We start from the raw sequence: 22,009 nt of genomic DNA on the forward strand, positions 1-22,009 counted from the left end.
CATTTATCATTTAGGCATACTTGGGAGAGTAGTCTAAAACCCAAATCTAAGACTCGAGAGAGCGGATTAGAACGCATAGGCAAGAACGGGGAACTTAGAGATAAGCTCCGTTTGCTAACCTGCATTGCATGCACCCTAGGAATAGGTATGATATTATGTGGTTGCCTTATTTGTGTGTGTGTCACTTTGTCACCGCATAAATAAAAATAGAGACTTATGTGTAGGTTCTATAGACTTATCGCATATATCGCATGCGTTCTAGCATTAGAAGCTGTAGCATTCGCACCGAGAGTTATCGTGTCTCTATTGTATGTGTGTTGCATGATCGCATGGCTTGCGTTGACTAAGGTTGCCCTTGCGGTCACTCTTAAGGGTTGCAATGAAATCATCTCCACATTTTATCTATTTTACCACTCATTTGTTTCATGTCAAGAGTTATCGTGTCTCTACCTCTCATGCATATTCTCATTGTGTTGTCTGTTATTTAGAAGTAGGAGTAGGATTAGTTTAGCAACCCTCCCAACATTCTTTTATTTAACTGCCACATGCACATTACCACATTCATTTTGCTACAAGTCTCCGTGTTCGACCTCGAATCACACGAGAAACTTGCATTCGCGTTATACTTGGCATGAACGCAAGAAAACTTGTGACAGGACACATGGTCATCGCATACATTTGTTAACGCATATTCATTCCAACGCATGACCATCAGCGCATGACTATCAATGCATATCTTAAAAACATGCATCGCATATTGCGTCCAAGGGATTTTAGTTGTTGAATAATTTGACATCTAATTTCCCGTCATCAATAGGCATCAGTGTACACGACGAGCGACAATGAGAGCTACACTATGAGTGGCAACGAAAGCTGTACAATAGGCCATGTGCTACACGATGCGCGAGATCGAGATCGTTGGGTGACAAGCATCAGCGAGAGAATCACTTAACGATGAGCTGCACGATAGGGCAGTGAGGTAAACGATTAAGCATGCGTTGATTAGTCTTAACCACTCATTAAGGTCAACAGCTGTCCTAAGCACCAGATTTAGCTCTATGTAAGCTGAAGGTGTCATGCTAAGCTTTAATGGTAAGCAGTGGAAAGCAGTATAAAAAGGGAAGGTTGAAACTCAAATGATCAGTTTGATCAATTTCTCGGTGAAAATTGAGAGATCTTAGTGTTGTTGGAAAGCTCTGAGAGTCTACTTTCAGTGGTGATGCTGCTAGAAGAAGGTCTCACCGGAATAAGGCCGGAGAAGGGAAAAAGGGACCAGAGGTTCTGTTCTCGGGTGAATCCGGGTCGTCGATAAATAATTGAGTTTTCAGGACAAACCACGAGGATTTTGAAGTTGAAATTTTAAGGTAAGCTTCCTGGGAAAATTTTTAACAAGTGTATAGAAGGAACTTTCTTGAGATGAGCTCTAGAATTTGATTTATTAATTTCGTAAGTTGAATCTGAAATTTCATGAACAAACAAGCAGCTGCTTGGGTTGAGTAGGCTGACAGCTCGAAGTAAAACGCTTGAACAGACCAAGGGCTGAGCTTTTCTATGCGTTGGACCTATTATCTGGGCTGAGGAGAGCTTGCATGGAAGTCTTGGATGCATAAGCAACCTTGTGGACGACCATGTGAAGCTGAAGTAATACTTAGAGAAAAGTGTTGGTTGCATTTGTGAGGAGTGGTTGGAAGCATTGCATGAGCCAAAGTCTCAAGGAAAGTCCTAAGTGTTAAACCTATAACAAGGTATGCATTGAGTAAAAGTCTTCTAGAGGAAGGCTAAATGCAAAGCTTATTTGAGGGTTAGTCTCAAAAGGGAGACAATGCTAGTAACTAATATATGTTTTAGTGTCCATAGGATTAACACCCGTGTTAGAAGTATATCGACCCTTGAGGAGTAATCCTAAAAGTTGTGAGTGACTAAATGTTTACAATGTTTTAAAGAAACCATGTTTTAAGAAAGATTTTTCTCATGTTAGTTAGTTATACAAAGTAGTTTCTAAGCAAACCATGAGTTATGTTTTAAGCGCATGCCATGTATGAAAGTTTATTGAAAAACTATTTATGTGTGTTTAAATACACAAAGCATGCGTTAGTATCTTTAAAGACATGTTTTCTATGCATATTGTTTTACATGCTTTAAAGAGAAAGTCATAATATGACTAATTTTACTTGAAGCTCAATACTTAGGGACATCTGAGAAGGTATCTGAGCATCTTAATACTGAAGGACATTTGAGAAGGTATCTGAGCAAAAGTGCCTAAGGTATAACGATACTTAGTTATAACCACGTGCATGTAGATAATGAAAGTCAGAGATTGAGCAAAAGAGTTCTCTCTTGACTAAGCAGTTGACGTTGGGACTTAACCACAGCAGGGTTATTCTCAACTAAGGAACAGTTAATGTTTTATGATGAAAACAACTTTACATGTTTTATGCTTGGAAAATGTTTATATTGCAGTATAAGATTACTGTAAAGATTTATATTTCAGTATGATCTCTTTATTGAGACTTATGCATGAGAATCAGTTTTCTTTCTTAAGTCACTCACTGAGCTAGCATGCTCACCCCGTTTTCAAATGTTTTTCTTTTCCCAGGTAGCGGTAAAATCCTCAAGAGGTAGCTCTGCATCTGCTCTGCCACTCAATGACAAGTGTTATTGTAACCCTTCTGCTAGGTGGTTACTGTAAATATTTGTACACATGTTATAGTTGTTCATGTAGGGACTAAGTTTTGGTTATCGGGACTTATGAAACTTGTAATGTAATCTTTGTAAATGTTTTTTTGTTTAATACTTAGTGTTGTTTGGCCATAGAGGCAGCAGCTATGCATGAAATTGCATGTTGGTATTAGATTATTTTCGCCAGAGTTATTAGATAGCAAATGTCAGTAAAAGAGTTGATAACTGCTGTAGTCATGTCTTTTCCTAGGCTCAGTGAGTAGCCTAGGAGGGGATGTGACAAATCTTGGCAAAAAAGAAGAAGCCCAAGCAAGGTAAATGTGATTTACTTATTTTGGAGACAATGATGATTCAGCTTGGATAATAGATTCAGGTGTCACTAACCATGTCTGTTCTTCATTATAGGGAATTAGTTCTTGGCAGCAACTAGAGGCTGGGGAGATGACGATGCATTTGAAATTGGGCACGTCATCTCAACTAGGGTAGTAGGAGGACTCCGACTGACTTTACAGAAAAGTTATATTTTATTGGACAATGTATATGTAGTTGCTTATTTAAAGAGGAACTTAATTTCTGTAAAGTATTTAATTGAACAAAATTATTAAGTACATTTTTCAGTAAATAAAGTGTTTATACAAGAATTTCTCCTGAGGAAAATACCCATCTTTGGCACTTAATATTAGGACACATAAATCTTAATAGGATTGAGAGACTGGTCAAGAATGAACTTCTAAACGAGTTAAAAAAATTTGTTACCTGTATATGAGACATACTTTGAAGGCAAAATGACTAAAAGATCTTTTACTGGAAAAGATCACATGGCCAAATAACCCTTAGAACTTGTACATTCAGACCTTTGAGGTTCGATGAATGTTAAGGAAAGATGAGGGTTTAAATATTTCATCACTTTTACTGATGATTATTCTAGGTATGGGTATGTTTATTTAACGCAACATAAGTCTAATTTTCATTAAAAGTTCAAAAAGTACAAGGCTGAGTTTGAAAACGCATTAAATAAAATGATTAAAACATTTTTATTTGATCGAGGTGGAGTGTATTTAGATTTAAAATTCCAAGACTATTTGATTAGAGCATGGAATTGTATCCCAACTCTTAGCACCTAGTACACCTCAGCAAAATGGTGTATCATGAAGGAGAAATTGAACCCTGTTAGACATGGTTCGGTCTATGATGAGTTATGCTTACTTACCTAACTCGTTTTGAGGCTATGTAGTACAGATTGTAGCTTACATTTTGAACTGCATTCCTTCCAAATGTGTTACTAGAACACCTTTGGAATTATGGAATGGTCGTAAAGGTAGTTTACATCATTTCAGGATCTAGGGTTGCTCAAGACATCTGCTTGAGGCAAATATTAAGAAATTGGAACCTTGTTCAAAATTGTGCCTATTTGTAGGTTACCTTAAAGAAACGAGAGGTGATTACTTCTGTGATCCTAAGGATAATAAGGTGTTTGTGTCAACAAATGCTACCTTCTTAGAAGAGCACCATATAAGGGAGCATAAGCCCCACAATAAGAATGTGTTGAATGAATTTTCCAATGAGACCACTGAACTTTCAACAAGAGTTGTTGAAAAGCCCAACAACTCAACAAAAATTGTTGAAGTTAGTTCATCTAGTAGGTCACATCCACCTCTAGTGTTGAGGGAGCCTCAACGTAGTAGGAGGGTTGCAAACTCGTCTAGTCGTTATATGGGTTTAATAGAAACCTTAGCTATTGTAGCTGACGGAGATATTGAGGATCCATTGTCTTACAAGAAGACAATAGAGGATGTTGACAAAGATGAATAGATCAAAGCTATGGATCTTGACATGGAGTATATGTACATCAATTCAGTTTGGGATCTTGTAGATCAACCAGATGGGGTTAAACCAATAGGTTGCAAATGGATCTATAAGAGAAAACATGATGCCGATGGGAAAGTGCAAGCTTTCAAGGCTAGACTTGTGGCAAAAAGTTATAACAAGTTAAAGGAGTCGACTATGAGGAGACTTTTTCACCTGTTGCCATGTTGAAGTCTATCCAGATACTCCTGTCCATTGTCTTATATTATGACTATGAGATTTAGCAAATGGATGTAAAGACTGAATGACAATCTTGAAGAGACCATTTATATGGATTGATGGAGTTGACATTCAACATACAAAAACTATTAGGATCTTAAACACTCTAATTATATTAATTTTAGTGGATTTACATGCAAGTTTATAAAATAACAATAAAAAGAGTTTCAAGGGAAAAAAATTTCAGAGTTTTTCACTCACAAACCCAGATTGCATCAACTAATTCTCTTCGAATTATCATGTATATATGTGATTTGGACATGCAAACTGATTAAAGTAGGAGATTGACACTCAATCTTCTACTAATTAAGTGGAATATGTGGAAGACAAAATGGAAAAAGTGGGAAAAATCTACTTTCCATTTTAAATTGTTTTTCTTTCAATTTAATTTTTATTTTTAAATAAAAATCAAATTAAAAGACTTAATTTTTAATTTTGAAAAATAAAATTCAAATTTATTTAAAATACTTTATTTTAAATAAATAATTAATTAGACAAATTTAATTAATTAATTTAATAATAAATATTAAATTAATTAAAACTCTAATCCAAAACATGAATCCTTATTCATGTAATTAATATTTAGATTTCAAATTATTTCAACTTTAAAAAACCATTTAATTTGTTAATTAAACGCTTAATTATATCGAATATAATAATCCAAACCCTAAATTGAATTCGAATATTTCAAATCCTCTCAACATGTTATTCTAAGGTTTATTCCTTTAACGAGCTAGTAGAGGGACTTAATGGACTTACAGATCATGAGCTTCAACGATATGAGATTAATCAGTTATACTCGTTAAATCAAATTAATCAATATTTGTTAACTACCGAGACACACTACTATAGCTCAGTAGTTACACTCTTCTCACTGTAGATATATTTCTATCCACTTAATTTAACCATAATTAGTAAGTCGATCATTCACAAGTTGTTCATATTTACAACTAAGTCAAAATTACCATTTACCCCTATAATACATCTTGCTTCTTAAGTCTCCACTGATCCTCTAATGAACAATTGGTTTATGGTCTACCAATAAATCGAGTCCCTCTCAGCCATAGAGAGGACGGACCCCTTTGTTCAAGACCAGGAATCAGTATTTAAGGGAACAACCTATCTGCTAACCCTAAAACGGGTAGGAGTGAATTTTGTCTTGCAGGACTATGTCCCCAGCTATCTATCCGGTTATACCCCTAAAATAGGAGGCTTACTGAGCGGCAATGTTGAGCCCCTCTCACCCATGCAGATTAAAGGATAATCCCGAATATACAGGAGTTTATAGTTAGCTCAGGATTGAGATCAAGTTATCTTAGGTCATCAAATTGAAATAGTCAGTTTTAATAGTAAACAATCGTTATAAAGAAAAGTGACTATTTCCTGGTCCGGTCTTATGCAAACATCTTTTGCATAGGATACCCCCACTTGCATGTCTCCACATAAACGACTTTAGGATCACATCGTTTATATCAATATACAAAGTGGGCCGCATCCATAATGTCCCCAGGATAAGGTACCCAACCCTATTCATTTACTTATAGATCATTTTGGCTATATACTAAAACTTGATCTACTTTTATGTCTCTACATAAAGTTTAAGTATTCATGTTATAGCCAAGGGTTCATTAGGTTATTGGATTTATAGAATATGTTTAATGTTTACAAATTTCAAGTTTTAGGACATATGACTCAACATGAAGCAACTGAGGGATGCATAACCTAAGGTCAAAAGCAAATGGTTTGTAAGCTTAATCGGTCCATTTATGTATTGAAGCAAGCTTCTCGATCTTGGAATATAAGATTTGATACTGCGATCATCTTATGGCTTTGATCATAATGTTAATGAGCCTTGTGTTTACAAGAAAATTATCAACAATTCAATAGCTGTTCTTATGATATATTTAGACAATATCCTACTCATTGGGGATGATGTAGGTATGCTAACTGAAATTAAGAATTGGCTAGCAATCCAATTTCAAATGAAATATTTGGGAGAGGCATAGTTTGTTCTGGGCATTCAGATCTTTAGAGATCGAAAGAACAAAACGTTAGCCCTATCTCAGACATCGTACATTAACAAGATGCTTGTCAAGTTTTCGATACAGAACTCCAAGGGGTTTACTCCCTTTCAGGCAAGAAGTTATTTTGTCTAAGGAACATTGTCCTAAGACACCTCAAGAGGATGAGGAAATGAGACGGATCCCCTATGCATCGGCTGTTGGTAGCTTGATATATACAAAGTTATGTACTAAACCTGACATCTGTTATGTAGTGGAGATAGCCGGTAAATATCAGTCTAATCCAAGATATGATCATTGGAATGTCGTTAAGAACATCCTCATATACTTTTGGAGAACGAGGGACTACATGCTTATATATGGTTCTAAGGATTTGATCCTTACATGATACACAGTCTCTTATTTTCAGACTGATAAGGATTCTAAAAAATCTACAGCAAAATCAGTGTTCACTCTTAACAGACGAGCAATAGTCTAGAGGAGCACCAAGTAGGGGTGCATTGCTGACTTCACTATGGAGGTTGAGTACGTAGCGACTTGTGAAGTTGCTAAGGAAGCTGTGTGGCTCAGGAAGTTCCTAACTGATCTTAAAGCGGTTTCATACATGTCTAAGCCCATCACACTTTATTGTGATAATAGTGGTGTTGTGGCTAATTTCCGAGAGCTTAGAAGTCACAAGCATCGAAAGCATATAGAGTGATAGTATCATCTCATTCGAGAGATTGTGAATCAAAGGGATGTGATCGTCACATAGATAGCTTCGGAGAACAACGTTGTTGATCCATTCACAAAGGCCCTCATGGCTAAGGTGTTTGAGGGTCACCTGCAGAGTATGGGTCTATGGGATAGGCCACATTTAGTCTAATGCAAGTGGAAGATTTTATATTGGGCACGTATTATGTGCTAGTTTATTGTTTTAGTATGTATTTTTATATTAGTATGACTTTTATATTGTATACTTCACTAACTTTAAGACAAGTGGGAGATTGTTGGGGTTGATACCCTAATTCGTATAGGTCTTATAGTTTATAATTGTAATGTCCAAACAATTTTATTTATTTAATAAAATATGAGATATTTTATTCGACATTTAGTAGCATTAACCCACAAACTAATAAACTAAAATCCAAGGTTATCTTCTGTAACTTACACATGTATATAGAGACAAACAGGTGGATCATGTTTAAGTGATAACCTAAATGGTTTTGGATAAGGCTAGGTACCTTATCCTGGTAACACTACGAATACGACTCGCTTTGTAGGTATTACAATTGTTGTAAAGTGCTACAAATGATCTGATCCTAATCATTCATGTAGAGACATGTGAGAGGGGGTATTCTATACAAAGGAGTTTGTATAAGACTGGACCAAAAAATAAATAGTCTCATTATATAACACCATTAATAATAGAGACTTACATATCATCAGGATGACCATAACTGACATGACCCGAATCCTGGGTGAGTTATTAACTCTTGCCTATGAAGGTGGTTCTTTGATTTGTATAGGTGAGAGTGACAAGTTTGCCAACTCAATAAGCCTACCATTTTAGGGATTTGTTTGATTGGGGAGCTGGGAACACAGCTACACAAGACGAAATTCACTCCTTCCCTAATGTTGGGGTAAGTAGATAAATTGCTCCTTTAAAGGCTGATTTTGGGACTTGAACAATGTGGCGCCACACCCTCTCTTGGCTCGAGAGGGGTTTGGTCATAGTTGGACTATGACTTATTGTTCATTAAGGGGATCAGTGGTACTTAAGAAGTTAGATGTAACTAGAGGGACAAAACGACAATTTCAGCCCAGTTGTACTTATGAGCAATTTGTGAAGGGTCACTGCACTGTTAACTAGTTATATCCAATGGACATAGAAATATATCTATAGTGCGAAAAGTGCAGTTATCAATCTTTAGTTGAGTGATCGACAGTTAATATATGTTGAATAATTTAATTAAAGGAGTTTAATTAATTGTTCAAGTACCATTGGGGTTTCAATCTATAGGTCCATAAGGTCCCCTTTGTAGCTCAACGGGAATTTTTTAGAATTAATTTTGGATTAATTTGAATTGTTAAAATTAATTGAGGGAATTAATGCTAGCTCAAAATTTATCGTCGCCTATAAATCCTTACTGGTCAAATAAAATTTATAAATCACCGAACAAACAACTTATACTAACTAGTAGTATAAGTGGCAAGTTTGGGGTTAAACCATGGGGAAGCACGGAAGATTAGTTCCTCGAAGCTCATTTTTACTTAAAGTGGTAAAATGTGGGTTTGGTATGGATTGGAATAGGAAATGCATAAAAGAAATAAAATGCAACGAAACTAAAAGAGAGAAATGCAATTAACTACGACATTCTAGCTTAGGGAAATAGAATGGACGAATGCAATTCTTGTTCATCGAGTTATTAGATGCAATCTTAGGTTCTTAATTATGCCTAGCCCAATTAATTGGAGTCTCAATCAATGGTTGTAATTACCTAACTAGCTAAACATGCTCAAATAAATCCATATTAAACATAATCAACCAACCGCATTAAGTTTTAGGGCTAATGCTAGGATGAGTGTTCAACTTCCACCGTCTCCACCGTCTAATAAAAAATTCAATGTAGTTTTTTTCTAGGTTGATAGGAGAAATACTATTTATTTTAGACAATAAATTGCAAGCCTAACTAACCTATTGCTTCCTTTGAGATTAACCTATAATTATATGTCACATATTATAAGTTATCTTTAAGCATTCAAATTACACAATAAATGATTGGTTGTCAATCAATAATAAAATAATGCAATTCGTAAACGCAAAGTTCAGATTAAAACCCATAGAAAAGAATATAGAAATTAATTCAAACAAAACTCCCAAAATTACATTGTTCCAAAATCCACAAAACTAGAAAATAGCTAGAACTTATCTTCCCATGGAGTTGAAGAAGACAAATTCAGCATCATTCCATTAATTACATGAGAAGAAGGAAGAAAATAGATAAAAACACAAGTGGAAGAGGGAGAAGTGGAAGAAATTCGGCTGGAGACCGAATTAGAGGTTGATAAACTGTCCTAAATCGAAGAGAAAATGTTTTATACAATAGTTGCAGCGTTGCAAAGCTGTACCTAGTGTTGCAACCCTATGACAGTCAACATGCACGCCTCCGATCAAAGTTTATAGCATTGCAACACTATGTCGTTGGCTTTAAAGGGAAACCAGTGACGGTTTCACAACATAAGTGGGGTTCGATCCCATTTTTTAGTTTTCACATAATTTTAGAAATTACAGAATTAACAAAGAAGAAGAGATTATACATTAAAACTCTAAATTATACAACATGCTTTTGTATAAGAAATATGGATGAAATCGCTTACCCTTGAAGCCAATTTAGATCATGGTCTCTTCTTCGATCAAGATACCACCACAAACAAACCTTCTGTGTTCTCTAGGGTTGAGAATTGGCAAGAGTTGTGAGCTTTTCCCTAGATTTGGAAGAGGGAGGAGAGATTGAGAGGGAGGAGAATAACCTTTCTTCTCTGTGAATTTTTTGGAGAGAATTACAGGGTGAAGTTCTTCCAGATCCACACATTGCATGTTTCTTGAGAGAAATTAGGGAGTTGTAACCCCATCCCTTTAATTAAATTAAAAGTAATATATATATATATATATATACTATATGTTATATCAAATACAACATATAACCTATAGTTTTATTTTCTCTCAACAATGCATGACATTTAATATAAATCATATTTATACAAAATTCAATGATATAAATCTCATCCATATAATTAATATTCGAATTAGATTCAAATATTTAATTCCTCTCAACTATTCATGGTATTTAATATAAATCATATTTATATTAAATTTAATTATATGAATCTCATTCATATAATTAGTATTTGAATCATATTCAAATTCCTCTCAAAATACTTTATATTATAATGTATCAAATACATTATATCAATTATATCACATTAAATTAATTTTATTAATTAATCATATATAATTAATTTCCTCAATTAATTTGAACACATCAAATTAATCCAAGAAATAATTCTCAATTAAATCCTTATTGAACTACAGAGGGAACCTTATGGACTTGTAGACTAAAACTCCAATGGTACTTGGATAATTAATTAAACTTTTTAATTAAATTACCCAACATCCATTAACTATCGGTCACTCCACTAAAGATCGATAGTTGTATTCTTCGCACTACAGATATATTTTTGTGTTCATTAGATATTACCAATCAACAGTGCGATGACCCTTCACAAGTTGCTCGTAAGTACAGTTGAGCCAAAATTACAGTTTTGCCCCTGTAATTACATCTAACTCCTTAAGTACCACCAATCCCTCTAATGAACAATAGATCATAGTCCAACTTTGACTAAACCGCTCTTGGGCCAGGAGAGGGTGTGGCACTACATTGTTCAAGACCCGGAATTAGCCCTTAAGGGAGCAATTTATCTACTTACCCCAACATCAGGGAATCAATGAATTTTGTCTTGTGTAGCTATGTTCTCAGCTCCCCAATCAGACGAATCCCGAAAATGATAGGCTTATTGAGTTGGCAATCTGGCCACTCTCACCCATACAAATCAAAAGACCGCCTTCATAAGCAGAAGTCCACACCCACCCGGGATTCAGGTCAGGTCACCTATGGTCATCCTGGTGAAATGTAAGTCTCTATTATTAACGGTATTATAAAATGAGACTAACCATTTCATGGTCCCTTCTTATATAAACTCTTTGTATACCCTCGCTCACATGTCCCTACATGAATGATCAGGATCAAATCATTTGTAGCACTTTACAACACTTGTAACATCTACAAAGCGGATCATATCTGTAGTGTCACTAGGATAAGGTACCCAGGCTTATCCATCTATTATAGACCATTTAGGTTATTATTTAAACAAGGTCCACCTGTATGTCTCTACATACTTGTTTAAATTACATAAAATAACCTATGATCTTAGTTTATTGGATTGAGTGTATGCTCATAAAATAACAATTATTTTATTAACAATTTGTTTATACAATGTTACAAACTACAAGAATACAAGAGATTTAGGACACCAATCCCAACAACCTTGTCTTTGCGAGAATGTAAAGCTACTTCCTTTGAGCGTGGCGCAACGCTCCAACTAGGGGGGTAATGGTAATTTCTTAGCCTTCTTTCCCTTTTGTGCAATTTAGCTTCAAACTTGGCTGTTTTATCGTCTTTTCACATTGACCGCCTGATTCCACCTCCAAAATGCTCAATACCTATAAAATAATTAAATAAAAACATTAAACATAGTAATGACCTTGAATTAAGAAGAGGGAAATAACACATTTTCGGTGTTATTGAACACCCCCAACTTAATTCTTGATCGTCCTCGAGCAAGGTAGAATCACACATTCGCACAAAAATATGTTTGCTCAATCACAAGGGTCATTACTCTAGTCTCAACAGTCTATAAGGATAAGATTTACAATAAAAAATGAAATCCGATTACAATCAATCAATGAAGCATATTTTAAAAATGATTCTAAACCTATTCATGCATGAATGACTCCAAAGCTCTACTAATTAAGCTCACAAAACTATAATGGTTTTATAAGGCTCTCAACTCATTTTTCCCCTATTTTGGCTCGAAGGTTCAAGAGCTAAGCTTCCTAGACTTAACAATGCAATGACACACTTAAAAAAACCAAACTTTTATTCAATTTTTTATTCTTTTCTCATTTCTTACTTTACACAAAAAATGAACCCTTATCTAGACACATCACCTTCGTTTTAGCTTGTGCACATAGGTTACGTGAAAGACATCCAGTTACGAGCAACGTCTCCTAACAAGGTGTCGAACCTTACTCATTCCTCAGGGTACTTTAGCATAAAGGGAAACTACAGGTGTCATAGCCGCCCCAGGTTAATCATAACCCCAAGAAAGAGGAGTAATCCCCTTGAAAAATAAATACAAACTTTCTTTTACTTTACTACATGCTTCGCCTTTTATAAACTTTCTTTTTATTTACTCTACACTTGGCTTTTACGATACAAAACAAGAGTTTGGCAAGAATTAGGCGTGCATTACTAGGTTGAGCTTTTAGTCACTTAACACCTATCACTTAGGCCTTTTGGGGTGACATCAAATGTACAAGCCACATAACACAATTCTAAGCATGCAAGACATACTTTTGTTAGACAAAGGACTTAGACGTGTATGAGAGATAAGAAAAAATTTTAAAACGGACTAAATATCATGATAACGATCTTCAAACATAATTTCATGCAAACCTAATAGCAAAGAGAGTGTTTCATCAACTACTCATCATAATAAACCAAACAAAAGAGCAAGCAAGCAATTCAAGCATACAAACATTGTTCGAGCATAACACTCAAGGACCCCAAGCTATCACAACATACCCCACCCCCAACTTAAAATGATACATTGGCCCCAATGTATCTCTAATCTAAGCCCAAAAATAAAGGAGTTAGGGGAATAGAAAACCTCCCCTAGTGACGTTTTCACACACGGGATGGTGCTATGAGGCTCACACTTAAATTGATCTTCTTCTTCTTTTAAGGCAAAGAAAAAGAGCCTACAAAAGAAAAAGAAGAAGTTAAAGAAGAAAGTAGTAAAATTTTCACCCGGCTCCTCCAAGAAGAGCAAATTTTTAACGTCGATTGCTCGAAGTAACATGTCCCTCGTCAAGGCACAAAGAAATTCTCGTATTTCTCTGGTCTCTTCTTAGATGAGTCAATATAGCCTGGTAAGGCTATAAAGCTCTTCGTCTTTTGAAGAGAACCAAACATGTCAAATTTGTATTTTTTTTTTTTTTTTTGTATATGACAAAAAAGGTAAAGAGAAAGAATCAAATGACACAAATAAATCTAAAGAGTCTAAAGAAAGAAACGATGCAATAGACTCATGAGACCTAGAGGAAAAAAACTTGAATATATACGACATGTCAGAAGTTAAAATAGGGAGAGGTCTTTCGACCTCTAACTCTATCACCTAGATGTCATCGAGTGTAGGCTCAGGATCCTTCTTAGCCTCACAAACTGGGAAGCATGGAGTGACGTCCTCATCATCACTAGAGTAGTAGCACTCCACAAGGGACTTCACTTCCGGGTATAGACAATGGGCTGCCTTGGCACACTCTCCAATCTCTACACGACCTCTATTAGCTGGGCAACATGGTCGGTCATGATTTGTAGCTAAGCTTGAACGTCATGCTGAAACTGAAGAGAGCTATTAGCAAGTTCATAAATTAAGAACTCCAAAGTCATACTTGGGCACAAATTTTCGGGAAGTAGTTCCTTCTCCTCCACTGATCGATGTGGACTACCTCATGCTTCTGAGCCTTTAGAAAATCCAAGGAATGGTCTGGCAACAGCTCGTTCGACATCCCAACTAAAGTTGCAAGCTGAGCAACAAGGTCACTCAGACTTTGATAGTGAGTTCTAACCTCTGCCTCGAGGCAAAGACTCTCCTGCTGGAAGCGTTGGAATTCCTAATGCCTACGGAGGGTGTCTTGCTGAAGCTCAAAAGTACTATCAGCAAGCCCATAACCAAAGCCTCTAAGGACTTACCTGACCCTGAAGACTGAGCATGAGTTGACTGGTGTAGTGCTATGAAATCTTGGTTGTCTAAGCTCTGCTTCCATTCTGAGTATCTATGATTAATGGACTCCTCTAACTAAGAATGGTGAGGCTCGTAGTCTAAATGACCATAATACCTCTCCTCGGAATGACCATGTGGTACTAAAGTCCACTGCAACCTCAGGTCTACTGCCTCTGCTTGCTGCGGACTCCACTCCATCATGTGGCCAACCAAGGCGGTCAACTTGGTAATTCGGCGATTAAGCCCACTTACATCGTCACCAAAACTTGCAATGTCTAAGATTGATTTGAAAATCCTATCATGCTTAATTGACACAAAAGAAAACAAATCAAAGTAAAAGAAGTTTTAACTAAAAACTAACTAAGAAGAACTAATTGGCTTCCCCGGAAACGACGCCAATTTACTAGCTCGAAATTTATCATCGCCTATAAATCCTTACTAGTCAAATAAAATTTATAAATCAACGAACAAACAACTTATACTAACTAGTAGTACAAGTAGCAAGTCCGAGGTTAAACCATAGGGAAGTGCGGAAGATTAGTTTCTCAAAGCTCATTTTTAGTTAAAGTGGTAAAATAAGGGGGGGTGCAGCGGCGGGAGGGGTGTTGGTGCAGATTGGAATAGGAAATACATAAAAGAAATAAAATGCAATGAAACTAAAAGATAGAAATTCCATGACATTCTAGCTTAGGGAAATGGAATGGACTAATGCAATTCTTATTCATTGAGTTATTTAAATGCAATTTTAGGTTCTTGAGTATGCCTAGCCCAATTGATTGGAATCCCAATCAATGGTTCTAATTACCTAATTAGCTAAACATTCTCAGACGAATCTATATTAAGCATGATCAACCAACCACATTAAGAGTTTTAGGGTTAACGCTAGGATCAGTGTTCGACTTCTACCGTCTAATCAAACATTCAATGTGGTTTCTCTCTAGGTTGATAGGAGTAATACTATTCATTTTAGACAATGAATTGCAAGCCTAACAAACCTATTGCTTCCTTTGAGATTAACCTATAATTATATATCACATATTATAAGCTATCTCTAAGCATTCAAATTATACAACAAATTATTGTTTATCAATCAATAATAAAATCATGCAATTCGTAAACACAAAGTCCAGATTGAAACCTATAGATAAGAATAAAAATTACATCCAAACAAAATTCCCTAAATTACATTGCTGCAAAATCCCCTAAACTATCAAATGGCTAGAACTTACTTTTCCATGGAGACGAAGAAGACAAATCCTGGCATCGTTCCATTAATTACATGAGAAGAAGGAAGAAAATAGATAAAAAACACAAGTGGGAGAGGGAAAAGTGGAAGAAATTCGGCTAGAGATTGAAATGGAGGTTGATAATCTTCCTAAAATTGAAGAGAAAATGTTTTATACAGCAATCGCAGCGTTACGACCTTGCGACAGACAACGCGCGCACCTCCGTTCAAGGTTCATAGCATTGTAATGATGCCTTGTATTTGCGAGAATGTAAGGCTACTGTCTTTAAGCATTGTGCAACGCTCCTTTGAGCGTCACAACACTTCGACTAGGGGCATAATGGTAATTTCTCAGCCTTCTTTCCCATTTTTGCAATTTAGCTCCAAACTTGACCGTTTTCTCGTCTTTTTTCACCGAACATCTAATTCCTCCTCCAAAATGCATGATACCTACAAAATAATTAAATAAACACATTAAACATAGTAATGATCTAGAATTAAGAAGAGGAAAATAGCACATTTTCGGTGTTATCAATTAATTATATGTGATATAATTAGTATAATGTATTGATACATTATGATATAAAGTTTATTATGAGAGGAATTAAATATTTGAATTTAATTCAAATACTAATTATATGGATGAGATTCATATAATTAAATTTAGTATAAATATGATTTATATTAAATATCATGCATTATTGAGAGAAATAAAACTATAGGTTATATTGTATTTGGTATAATATAAGACTTATAGGTTATGTGTTATTTTTTATATAAAATATAGTTATATATATATATATATATATATATATATATATGATAACTTTATTAAAATAATTTATCAAATTATTTTTATTAAATGGTTTTTGAATTTTATATTAATTTTTTTAAAAATTAATATGGGAGGGAGTTGTAACTCCCTCTCCCTCTTTTCTCTCTAGTGGAATAATGTGCGTGGAAGTGTGTGAGGTAGTTTTCCCAGGAGATCTTCATCTTCTTCACATACGATTTTTTCTAATAAAGGCTCTCTAGGATTCTCCTAGTTCTCACAGAAGAAAATTCTCTCAAAATCACTCTCCCTCTTCCCGAAAGAAACACAGAGCCCACATCTCCTGTTATTCTCATCCCCTACAGAGAATACAGAGGAAATTCTTGTAGTGGTTTCCTCACTGACATGTTCGTGATCGATTCGAAGAAGAGGATTCATATAGAATTTTTTGTTTTTAGGGGTATGTAATCTTCTCCCTTTTTCCTTTTTTTGCATGCTGTAATTTTTTTTTTTTAATTGCACAATTTTTGTTATGTAATTTTTTGTATTCAGTGATAAAATTGAAATTGCGAAGATCCCCATTTCTATTGTGGACCTTTGGTTTCTTTCAATATGACTATGAGATCTAGAAAATCGGCGTTAATATTGCTTTTCTAAATGGCAATCTTGAGGAGACCATTTATATACAGCAGCCAAAGGGATTCATAACCCAGGTCAAGAGCAAAAGGTTTGCAAGCTTAATCGGTCCATTTATAGACTGAAACAAGTTTCTCGATCTTGAAACATAAGATTTGATTTTGCGATGAAGTCTTAGGGTTTTGATAAAAATGTTTGATGAACCTTGTGCTTACAAGAAAATTATCAACAATTCAATAGTTTTCTTAGTCTTTATGTAGATGATATCCTACTCATTAGAAAAAATGTAGGACTACTTATTGATGTAAAACAGTGGCTAGCGGCCCAATTCCAAATAAAAGATTTGCGAGAGGTGCAATTTATTCTAGGCATTCAGATTTTTAGATCGTAAGAACAAATCGCTAGCTTTGTCCTAAGCATCATATATTGACAAAATAATTGTTAAGTATTCAATGCAAAACACCAAAAGAGGCTTACTACCCTTTAGGCATGGAGTTGCTTTGTCTAAGAAACAGTATCCTAATACACCTCAAGAAATTGAGGAAATGAGATGGATCCCCTATGCATCAGCTGTTGGTAGCCTGATGTATGCGATGTTATGCACAAGACCTGACATCTATTATGCAATGGGGATAGTCAGTAGATATCAATCTAATCCAGGATTAGATCACTAGACTACCGTTAAAACCATCCTCATGTATCTGATGAGAACGAGGGACTACGTACTTGTGTATGAGTTTAATGATTTTATCCTTACAGGATACATTGACTTTGATTTTCAGACTGATGGGGATTCTAGGAAATCCACTTCAAGATCAGTGTTTACTCTTAATGGAGGAGCTGTAGTCTGGCGAAGCACCAAGCAAGGGCGCATTGTTGATTCCATCATGGAGGCAAAATATGTAACAGCTTGTAAAGCTATCAAGAAGGTTGTTTGGCTCAGGAATTTCTTGACTCAATTGGAAGTAGTTCCAAACATGTCAAAACCTATCACCATTTACTGTGATAATAGTGGTGTTGTGGCTAATTCTAAAGAGCCTAGGAGTCATAAGCGTGGGAAACATATTGAGTGCAAGTATCACTTGATTCGAGATATTGTGCATCGAGGAGACCTGATTGTCACGCAGATAGCTTCAACACATAATATTGTTGATTTGTTTGCAAAGACCCTTACGAGTAAGGTGCTTGAGGGTCACTTGGAGAATCTAGGTCTATGAGACATGCCTTATTTTATCTAGCGCAAGTGAGAGATATTACTAAGCACGTATTATATTCCCTAGTTTTTTGTTTTTGTGTACTTTATACTTATTTGTTCTTTATTTTGTACACCCCACTAGCTTTAGGGCAAGTGAGAGATTGTTGGGGTTGATGCCCTAAGTCTCTTGGGTCTTGTAGTTGTAATTGTATTGTATAAATAATTTATTTATCTAATAAAATAAAGAGGTATTTTATTTATTATTTAGTTGCATTTATCTACAAAAACCAATAGACTAAGATCCAGGGTTAAACTTAATCATGTTGTAAAGACATACAGGAAAATCATGTTTAAGTGATAACCTAAATGGTCTATACTAGATGAATAAGGCTAGGTACCTTATTCTAGTGACACTACAAATACGATCTGCTTTGTAGTTGTTACAATTGTTGTAAAGTACTACAAATGATCTAATCCTAATCATTCATATATAGGCATGTGAGTAGGGGTGTTCTATGTTAAGAGTTTATATAAGACCAAACCACGAAATGTATAGTCTCTCTATATAACACCGATGATAGATGAGACTTGCATTTTGTCAGGATGACCATAGATGACTTGACCTGAATCTCGAGTGAGTTGTGAACCCTACCTATGAAGGTGGTCCTTTGATTTGTATAGGTGAGAGTGGCCAATCTCACCGACTCAATATGCTTACCATTTTGAGAATTTGTCTAATTAGGGAGCTAGGAACACAACTACAAAAGAAGGAATTCACTCCTTCTTTACAGTTAGAGACTATAAATAAATTGCTCCCTTAAGAGCTGATTTTAGAGCTTGAACAACATGGTGCCATACCCTCTCCTGGTCTGAGAGGGGTTTGGTCATAGTTGGACTATAGCTTATTATTCATTAGAAGGATTAGTGGTACTTAAGGAGTTAGATGCAACTGAAACCCCTAAGCTTGTTTTACTAAATAATTATGTTTAAGCCCTCTTAATTAAATGTTTAATGCCTTTACAAGTGATGATAGCATCATATGTAATGTTGTGAAAATATGATGAGCATGTAGGTGTTGTTAAAGAAGACAAAAATTTCTAAGTGTTAAAGGTAGGCTCTCGGTGTAACGACCCGACTCCCTAGGACTTAAGTTAGGCCGTTATTAAATACATGCATGCGTGGAACTTAAAATGACAATCTGTTGTGGTGAAATAAATGCTAATTAAATAAGGTAAATTTAAAAGACTTATGCATTTAATTTCAAATATTAAAAACAACAGTAGGGTACCCATAAATCATAAATGATAATAAATAAATCTGGAAGCGATTCTAAATAGTAAGTTTTAAACATCAACACTGAAAGTTAAGAAAAACATGAAAAGGAGTTTAAATCTCATGAGCAGAAGCATAAAATTGGTCCCAATGGTTTGATCACAAATTTCGCTTGTCATTCGTCGGTGCGTCCCTACTCTTACCTGAAACATAAACATTAAAAAAAAAGGTGAGTATAAAATACTCAGTAAGTAACCCCACTACTGGGGTCAGGCTAGGCATCTATGTCCTCTAGATGCCTACCTCTGATGGAACATATAAACTGCTCTAGTCCTCATGGGACACATATATACATGAAAAACTTATTTCTATCCTACTGTAGTTAAGTATGTCCACTACCTCTAGTAAGTCCCGTAGGACCCACAACCTCTAGTGAATCCCGAAGGAAACACAATCTCTTACATACGTATGGTTATGCATACAACTCTTTCGTATACACATCAACCCACTTAATGTGAATGTGTACCTCTTTCGTACACATGGTTACGTATACACCTCTTTCGTATACACATAACCCACTGAAGGTGTACCTCTTTCGTACACCTGGTTAAGTATACACCTCTTTCATATACACCTAACCTACTAAGTATGTACCTCTTTCGTACATCTAGTTATATATACACCTCTTTGTATACACATAACCCACTGAGTATGTACCTCTTTCGTACACCCTAGATCCTCTCTATAAATGTAGGGATGCGTACCTCTTTCGTACACATGGGTAGGCATACACCTCTTTTGTATACACATAACCCACTGAGTATGTACCTCTTTCATACACCCCAGTACTCTCTAGGTATGTATCACTTTCATACACATCAACCCTAGTACATCTCTTTCATGTACTGCCGCTCTTGGACGTGCATTACTTTCATGCAGACACATAGTCTGGAAAGGAAAGGAGATTGCATCTAACTTCATATTACATATAACATTCACCTAATCATGAATCCTCTAAAATATTCTCATCGTCAACTTCATGTTAATTAACCTCAATATACGTATTTAATCTAGTTTTAAATGGATCAACTGTAGCACATCACTTTCATGCACTAAATCATGTAAACAATACAGTATTCGGGATTTCGTAATATATCATACAGTCTACACATTCTCATAATAAATCGCATAACTATATAGATCACCAAATGTCTAATGCTCATCTAGCTTTAAGGCACTCCAATAAGAGTGCTACTTAACTCATAATTTGAGGGTCATGCTCAATCATCATTTAATATAACTCATAAAATTCCAAATCAAGCTCATACGTAATCATATTTCGATATATTACCACATGCTCATATATCCTTCATAAGCAGTCCATCCAACCTCAAAACAATCAAAATTATTCGAAGGAAAACTGCTACAGGATCCTCAATGTTAAATCTATAGTGTATCGTCTAGCACAAAAGTGATTCCAGTAGTAAGATTACTTACCTCAAATAAAGTCCAAAAGTTAAGTCAAGCGAACAAACTCCTTTCTAGCCTTCCACAACTTTTGAATGAGATCCTAGAACATGGACAAAAATAGATCTTAACCTTTAAGCCCAATTTTTAAACATTAAATCATTCCCAAATTACCAGCACAACTTACCCAAAAGTGGTTTGACCAAGATCACCTCAAAGTTCTAACACCAAAATTTTGTTGGAATCATACTCAAGTCGTTCGCGTCTAAATTCAAAACTTCTCAAAACTTAGCCCAAAGTGTAGTTTGTTCCAAATTGTCTTCAACCTCTCAAACAATGCCATAATCTAAGAAATTCAATAATAATGGTTAGAACCTTAAACAAATTCCAGCAACAACATTTTAATTCAAACCTTCTAAGGCTTAATATACTTACCAAAATATTGCTGAGTCCAAAATTAGTTTCAAACTCAAATCCGTTTGCGAACCCAACTTAATCCTGCGCAATGCCTGACAACACATTTCGACCTTAAAAATTCCTTCACTGCTTGAATATGTGGCCCAAACATAGTGGGTGTTAACAATTTTAGCCAAAGCCAACTGAGTAACCAAAATCTTCAAGAAAATTCTAAAAGACTCATATCTTACCCAAAATTTCACCACAAGCCAAAATCCAACGAATGGCGACAAAGGGAGGCAGTGACTGGCGAAGGTCAGCGGCTGGGCTGGCGGCGTGGCGAGACTCAGATGGATCCTCCGGTTGGCGAGCGGTGCGAGATCGGTTTGGGTAATGAGGGAGACGACGGCGAGGTAGGTCTGGGCAGCGAGGGTGGCAACAACGGCAAGAGGAAAAAGTTTGGGGAAGAAGGGTTTTCTGCGTGGGGAGAAGGGATGAGTTTCTTTTTATTCTTTTTTAAATAATAATAATAATAACTAAAAAGGAAATAATATAATTACATTTAAATAATTTTCTTAATCCACTTTATACTATTTATTTCCTTTCCTTTTCAAAAGAAAATTAATTCCTGCCATTAATTTTCAAATTGAATT

General features: G+C 35.5%; 1 long non-coding RNA gene across 1 annotated transcript; it reads right to left on the reverse strand.

Moving 5' to 3' along the window:
* Nucleotides 1-19,526: 19,526 nt before the first annotated feature.
* On the reverse strand, nucleotides 19,527-21,962 carry LOC150034010 (uncharacterized). Its single transcript, XR_016532409.1, has 5 exons — nucleotides 21,608-21,962; nucleotides 21,396-21,503; nucleotides 21,148-21,306; nucleotides 20,991-21,063; nucleotides 19,527-19,696 (listed from the first exon to the last, which is right to left on the reverse strand). It is a non-coding gene; the product is annotated as an uncharacterized LOC150034010 (long non-coding RNA).
* Between the last annotated feature and the right edge of the window lie 47 nt (nucleotides 21,963-22,009).

Source organism: Benincasa hispida, chromosome 9, assembly GCF_027475165.1.
Source record: "Benincasa hispida cultivar pf3 chromosome 9, pf3_genome.v1.1, whole genome shotgun sequence".
Lineage (NCBI taxonomy): Eukaryota > Viridiplantae > Streptophyta > Magnoliopsida > Cucurbitales > Cucurbitaceae > Benincasa > Benincasa hispida.